We start from the raw sequence: 6,345 nt of genomic DNA, 5'->3' as shown, positions 1-6,345 counted from the left end.
TATGTTCACAAAAAATTAAAATTAAAAAATTATGAGAGAAAAAAAGATTAATAGAAAAAAATTAAAATTAAAAAAGGTACAAAAAAAGAGGTCTTTGAATTTTTTTGGGGGGGGTGCAAAAATGGGAAGATCCTGTATCTCTCCTGTGTCTGTAACCAGTTTCGTGGTTTGTGGTGTTCGGTTTTCCTGTGGGTTGATTGGTTTCTTAAGTCAGTTTGTTTGAGCAGGCAGAAAAATGCTCTGCATTACTCAGGATTTTGTGATCCTTCTCCCAGTCTAGTTCAGTGGGAGGGACTTCTGCTTTGAGTATCACAAAATAGGGAGATGGCTGTTTTCTCTAGCTTGGAGATGCTGTGATGAGGCTAGGTTTTGGGTATGGTTGAGGCCTTTCAGCAAACAGTAGCTTTTCCCTGAGGGGCTAGCTGGTGAGAGACTCACAGAGTCCAGCCTAGAGCCATTTTCAGGGTTTATGTTTACTGAATTTCAATTGTTTGTCTAGGCTGCTATAGGGAGGGGCAGCTTCTGGCTCTGTTTACCCAGTGAAGGAAGTCACTCCTCCAGGGGCAGAGGAACCCCTGCCTGAGCTGGATGACTTTCCCCTGGGTGGAGCTGAACTTGGCAGGTCAGATCAGGTTCTTCTAACCTGCTAAATGACTCTTTTTTTTTTCTTCCAAGGCCTGAGTTGGAGCTAGTTGCTCAGCCGGGACTTTGTCAGAATCAAAGATGGAGATCTCTGGTGATGGTGGGGCGGTGGGGGGGAAGGGGGTGACCTTTCCTCCTATGTTCCCGGAGAAGGAGTGAAGATGTCACGGTTCTACTCACGCCAGAGTCTTGGTTCCTGCTTGCCAGAATCTTGGTTTCTGCATAGTCTCAGGTGTGCGATCTGTAGATCTGTAGGATGAACATATCTAATCCTTGTCAGTTCTTGCTGGTGTTGAGTAGAATCCACGCACCCACTGCATCTGGTGCCTTTGTCCCAGATTCTCTCTGGTATCGTGGCTAAGGCAGCTGCTGCTGCCACCGCCCCTGGCCAGAGCTGCAACTAAGGTCAGGTGCTCAGATCTGTCTCCTTCGTGGATTTTCCCTCTCTTGCCAAACTCTCTGTACTGTGATGGCACACTTGTGATTCTCTAGTCTAGGATTATTCACTGGAACACTAAAGCTGCTTTCTATGCCAGAGCTTGTTTAGTCTGCAGGTGCTCAGATCTGTCTCCTTCGTGGATTTTCCCTCTCTTGCCAAACTCTCTGTACTGTGATGGCACACTTGTGATTCTCTAGTCTAGGATTATTCACTGGAACACTAAAGCTGCTTTCTATGCCAGAGCTTGTTTAGTCTGCAGCTTCTCCTCCGCCATCTTCCTCTGACTGTTCTTTCAGAATATTTGTCTGCATTTTGTGGGTGGAATTGGGAGAGCAATTTTGGAAAGCACAAATTTCATCACCAACACCGGTCTGCAAAATATAACAAGGAGCTAATACAGCATCATTGAGTAGTATGGAACTCCAAGGAGAAGTACTTGAATTGAGACATTATTAGAAAGAATAACCATGCAAGGACTTTTTAGAAATGAGGTTGCTAGATTTCTCATGGAGCGATTTCATAACACTTTATGAAGCACAATTCACAACCTCACTGAAGTGTAGAGGGTTTTCCCTAACCTTTCTGTAATGTTCAGTCATTATCAATAACATATAGCTAATCTTGAATAATCCTCTAACAACAAAATGTTGATAGAGTGTTTATATGAAGAAAACCTGGGAAGGCTAACTTTTTCCAATTAGGGCAGTCTGTATTCTATGATCTAGCAGAGAGAAAACTAGGTGAGGATCCATTTACAGCCTTCTGAATAATTCTGATTCTGCCCACATCAGTTATCTATCCATACCTGTGCCCGAGTAAGAGGATTTTAAAAGAATTTAGTGATTTCAAATTTAAAATTAAATGAGAATGAAATTATTTCCAATGCATTGCATTAAGATATTTAGAAACAACTGAGAAAACTAAAGGTCTATAAGATTTTTTTTTATTGGAAGTGAAGTAATATGGGAATTTGGTTCTCTATATTTTAAGCAATTTGAAAAAGGAATTGGTAAAATAAAATGTACATTTGCCCAGACAACACTTATTAAATTTTGCATATTGAAAGGAGCACAAGCCTCAACAATATGTCAATGCTATCATCTTGTTTATCTCTAAGGGTTTAGGCTTCTGGTCGCTCAATATTAAAACTTCAAAAACTTTTTAATATTTAGCTAGTTGTGCAAATGGATTTCGCTTCATCATGTCAGTGTTGAATAGAGTGTATATGCATTTCAATGTGCATCTGGATCTTTGTCAAACTTTCCATTTTTCTTCCTTCCCTTACCCCAACCCCCCCTATCCCTTCAAGTTTACTACTTATATCCTCACACATGTACATCGAATACTATGAATGTATTAGTCCACCATTTCCCTCTCCACTCTTCTACCCTACTCTCTTTAAACCCAGATTCTCTATTGAGACTAGTTTTAACTTCATGCCTTTGGCATTTGGCTTTGGACTTGCCACATCTTCTCTTCCATGTTTGACCTACAAAAATGAGGAAATTCCTCCACATTTCTAATCTCTGAATGGCTGAAATAGGTCTCCTTTACTATTCACCTTCTGTCCTAAATTTAGAATTGGAACTTCAGGGCCATCCAAGAGACCTTTTTTCTTCTCTACACACAGAAAACGAAAGAAAAATAATTTCCATGCTCTCAGCATTATGCTATTCATAATGAATTTCCATTACCTATCACTTCACCGGTTTAAATTTAAAGTCATGTTTTCTGCATTATATTCACAAAGTTTAAGTGAATATCAAGGGTAATTTGCCTAGTATTGGAATATTAGGGAAGATCTTCAATTTCTGATGATAGAAGCAGGAGTCAGTATTAATAATGCAGATTCCACTATGTAGTGAGCCCTGTATTCTTCTAAATGTTCAATAAATTTCAAGTTACTTTTTATTAATAATTATAAAAGGTTTATTTCAGTATTTGAAATGCCACCCCTATTACTTGACAACTTTCTCTTTGTTAGAATGAACTTTCCCCCCTATTTCTCCCACAAGCTCAGGTTAAGTCTCCTTTGGCTTTATTGTTTGAGTGGTCAAGAGATGAGGGAAAATAGAGAGATGATCATTACTCAGATATTTCCTTCCTCTTCTGTTTTTGCTGTTCTTTTTGAGAGGAAGTCTGGAGCAGGGAACAAGAGTGATGCTTGATTTCACCATACAAGGGAGCATTCCTTGCATGTCAATTATTGTTTCTCAGAATCACTTAAACTGATTACTCTTGCCTTCTCTCTAACAGTAACCTTACTATGGCTTCCTTGGTGCAGGAGGAAGCACACTAACAGGTTATTACCTGTAAATTGGTATTTTATGTCTCAGTTTACAACTACCAAAAATAGAAAGCTTTGGCTACATAAATGCAAAAGCACTGATTGTCCAACAATACCTTAGTGATGAGTAGAAAATTCTACTCAGCTCCCCCTCCTCGCGTATCTTCCCTTCCCTTCTCCTCCCCTCATTTATCATCCCTTCCCTTCTTTCTTGGGGTCTTGCTCCTCCATATTCATCTCTATCATCTCTATTTTTCTCTTTCAGTAGCAAATGATTTGGTTTTTTAGACAACACATAAATAATTGAACAAATATTTTTCTCTGATTTTTGTGATTATTTATTCTTTAGAAGTGAGTTGTAGCAGAACACCAGTGGCTTACATCTAGCTACTTGGTAGGTTCAAATTTGACAATTGCAATTCGAAGTTATTCCAAGTAGATAAACCTAAGAGATTCGTTTCTCCAGTTGTGGTGAAAGGAAGAAGTACAAGTGTGGCTTAAGTGGTATAGAGCAAACATTGAGAATTAAAGCCTCGATAGAGCTCAAGGCCAGCAGTTCAAACCCCAGTACCAGCACAATATAAAAAATAATTGAGGGGCTGGGAAGATGGCTCAGTGGTAGAGTGCTTGCCTTGCATGCCTGAGGTCCTGGGTTCGATTCCTCAGCACCACATAAGCAAAAAGAAAAAATCCGTAAGTGGCGCTGTTGCTCAAGTGGTAGAGCGCTAGCCTTGAGCTGAAAAGCTGAGGGACAGCACCCAGGCCCAGAGTTCAGGCCGCACGACCGGACCCCCCCAAAAAAAACAAACAAAAATAAGAATAATAATAAATGAGTCCTCTATTTTGAAAAGAGATATTTCTCCAAAAATTATACTCAGGATAATTTTCAAGGTCTAAGACTCTTTGAAATGATCTTTCCTATCATAAACTGATTCCTCTGCTTGATTCACATTATGGAACATAGGAGTCACACTTCACAATAAAAAGTATGTGCATTGCTAAACAGTTCTTACCATTTTTAATGAAAGGAAGCATGGGAGATGAATTAACCTCACTTGGGTGAGTTAGGTTTGACTCACTGACAGACTTTTGCAAGTAAGTGAGGATCTGTTATACATGTAAAGACGTCTATATAGATGGTTTTCAGGGAAGGAGAACAAGCTAGCTGATGTCCAAGTTTGAATCAGAGTAAGTTCATCTCAGTGGTAAAGAGAAGTTCATCTCATAGAACTCTGTGCAGACAGTAATTTCAAAAGGATTTAAAACGCATGTCTATGTTGTGAACAGCCAAGTTTTCACAAATAAAAACAATTTCCTGAGCCAAGAAAATATAAGTTAGAGCAAAGGAACTATGTTAAATACAGTTACTGTCTGAGTGACAGGTGTAAAACAGTTCTGTAATCACAACTAACATATAAATTTTTCATCATGTCCCTAACAAGAATCTCCATGATAGTCCTTGCTAAATCTGTCATAGAGGAGTGGGTATTTGTCAGTGGGCAATTGTCAGTGTTGTTTAGGGTCCAATACCTTCTATAGTCGCTTCGGTTGAAAACCAAGTACACAACATGAAGTGTCTCAAAAAAAGAGTTGTCGAACTAGGCACCTAAGGGATTTTTGTGCCACTGTGAATATTTATCGTTTTTCTTCTTGTAACTACACCTGTCAATGTGAAGTCCTTTCATGTTAAGAATAATAGTTTCTGTACCTTTTGTTCCACTGACAAATTTCAGATATAAATATAGCCGGGCACTGGTGGCTCATAACTGTAATCCTAGCTACTCAGGAGGCTGAGATCTGAGGATCATGGTTCAGTGCCAGCCCAGGCAGGAAATTCCATGAGATTCTTATCTCTAATAAACCTCCAGAAAACAGGAAGTGGCGCTATGTCTCAAGCAGTAGAGCTCTCGCCTTGAGCTGAAGAGCATAGGGACAGCACCAACGCCAAGAGTTCAAGCCCCACGACTGACCAAAAAAATATATGTGTGTATATATATATATATATATATATATATATATATATGTACATATGATAATATGAATTACATTTAAATATAAATAAATATTTATGATACATTTAAAATATAACAAATATATGATATATTTATATTATATGCACATATTTACATAAATAGAATCATATTATATGTGTATGTTTATAAATATATTTATAAATATATAAAATTGTAACTTCTATTCACAGAGTGCATCTGAAGATTTTGGGGAAAATTCAGTGTTTGTAAAGGCTCACTACTGACCCATCTTACTTTCAATCATTTTTTCCACTAATTACAATGTCTGGAGTACTAAGACTAAATGATTATGAAACAGAGTAGTTGTTTAATTCCTTATGATTTTGGATGAGAAACATCTACTTAATTGGTATGAAACCTACAAAATATGATCTTGAAATCACACTCCACAAACTGGACATATTCAGTTTAGCATCTTAGCAGGTCTGAAACTTTTATTTGAATCCTGTATCTCACATACATTCAGTTTCCTTAGAGTCAGCTATATATACAAACATGCATGCATTTTCACTCACATGACATACTAAATATAACACTGTAATAAAAAGTTATATGGATACTGAAAGAGAACACCTTTGCAAATGTAATTAAATTTTATTTTTAAAATATAATGCAGTATTGAAATACTGATGAAAGAGCAGCTGATGTTTCAAATACTAGAGTGCCATACTAAAGAGCATGTTTCTCAGTCTAAACATCATTATTTCCATCCTTACTTCTCCCACATAAAAAGCATAAATAACTACAGAATTAACCTATATGTTCCTTAATCACTCATTGACTAAACAAGTTATAATAAATATACACAATGATATATTATTTAGCCGCACATAATAATGAAATCATATCATCTTCAAAAAATGGATAGAACTGGAAACCTTCTTATTAATGCAATCTGCCATACTGTGAAAAACACATACTAGATTTCTTATATGCAAACTCTA

The sequence above is a fragment of the Dipodomys spectabilis genome, unplaced genomic scaffold, assembly GCF_019054845.1.
Source record: "Dipodomys spectabilis isolate Male_0828 unplaced genomic scaffold, ASM1905484v1 ptg000129l, whole genome shotgun sequence".
NCBI lineage: Eukaryota > Metazoa > Chordata > Mammalia > Rodentia > Heteromyidae > Dipodomys > Dipodomys spectabilis.
The sequence above is the reverse complement of the archived record's forward strand: the minus strand, read 5'-3'. Positions refer to the sequence as shown.